General features: G+C 67.2%; 1 non-coding gene across 1 annotated transcript; it reads right to left on the bottom strand.

Annotated features, from left to right (window-relative positions):
• Positions 1 to 861: 861 nt before the first annotated feature.
• TRNAK-UUU lies at positions 862 to 934 on the bottom strand. Its single transcript has one exon. It is a non-coding gene; the product is annotated as a tRNA-Lys (tRNA).
• Positions 935 to 1022: the final 88 nt, after the last annotated feature.

The following is a 1022-nucleotide window of genomic DNA, read 5'->3' as shown; positions in this document are numbered from 1 at the left end:
CCGGGGCCCGGCGCCGCTCGCCCTGCTCGGGTGTAGAGCAGAGAGAGCCTATAGCTCTATAGGGCGCGTGGGGGGCTGCCCCACGAGGCGCCCTCCCCGTGGGTGACGCCGTGGGTGTCCCCACGGCCGCGTGGGGCAGCCCTGGCTGCTCGCCCCGCTGCCCGTGTGTCCCCCCCGCCCCACAGCACCCCCGTCCCCGCCGCCCCCCGCCCTCCTTGCTCTCCACGCGGGGGTCCCCGTGTCCCCAAACACTACAGCAGGGTGGCCGGGGGCTGCCCGTGGGGCGGGGAGCCCTGCACCTCCGAGCACGCTGCCCTCCCGGGGCAGGGCAGGGCCTCACCGTGTCCCTAGAAATGACAGGAAAACGGGGTCGATGATGCCTTTTTTTGTTGGTTTTTCTCTTTTTTTGGTTTTTTTTTTTCTTTTTTTTTCTTTCTTTTCTTTCCTTCCACGAGAACAACTAAATTAAATCCTGTGAATGCCCCGGCCTGTGTGTGCTGTGTGCGGCGGCGGGCGCAGAGCTGGGGCGCAGCCCGAGGCCCCACGTCGCCTCCTTCCACGAGAACAACTAAATTAAATCCTGTGAATGCCCCGGCCTGTGTGTGCTGTGTGCGGCGGCGGGCGCAGAGCTGGGGCGCAGCCCGAGGCCCCACGTCGCCCCCGAGGCCCCACGTCGCCACCGTCACCCGGAGCCCGAGGTGGCTGCTAGAGGGGGGTCACTGAGTGCGGGGCTGGGTCGAAGGGGGAGTGGGCTGGCCCGGGCTCAGCACGCGGTGACACGGACACAGCCGTGACCGGGGACACGGACACGCGGTGCGGCCGGACAAAAGCACCGGCAGGCCCAAAACGGGAGTCCTCGCGCGCCCGAACAGGGACTTGAACCCTGGACCCTCAGATTAAAAGTCTGATGCTCTACCGACTGAGCTATCCGGGCAGCTCCTGCTGTGGGGGGCACGGGGGGGAGCCACAGGGGGCCCTGGGCCTTCCTCCCCATCCTCCCCTTCCTCCCCCATCCTTCCCAT

This window comes from Nothoprocta perdicaria, unplaced genomic scaffold (assembly GCF_003342845.1).
Source record: "Nothoprocta perdicaria isolate Ctin4 unplaced genomic scaffold, notPer1 scaffold_674, whole genome shotgun sequence".
Classification (NCBI taxonomy): Eukaryota; Metazoa; Chordata; class Aves; order Tinamiformes; family Tinamidae; genus Nothoprocta; species Nothoprocta perdicaria.
Note: the sequence above shows the minus strand (reverse complement) of the source record. Positions and strands in the feature narration are given on the sequence as shown.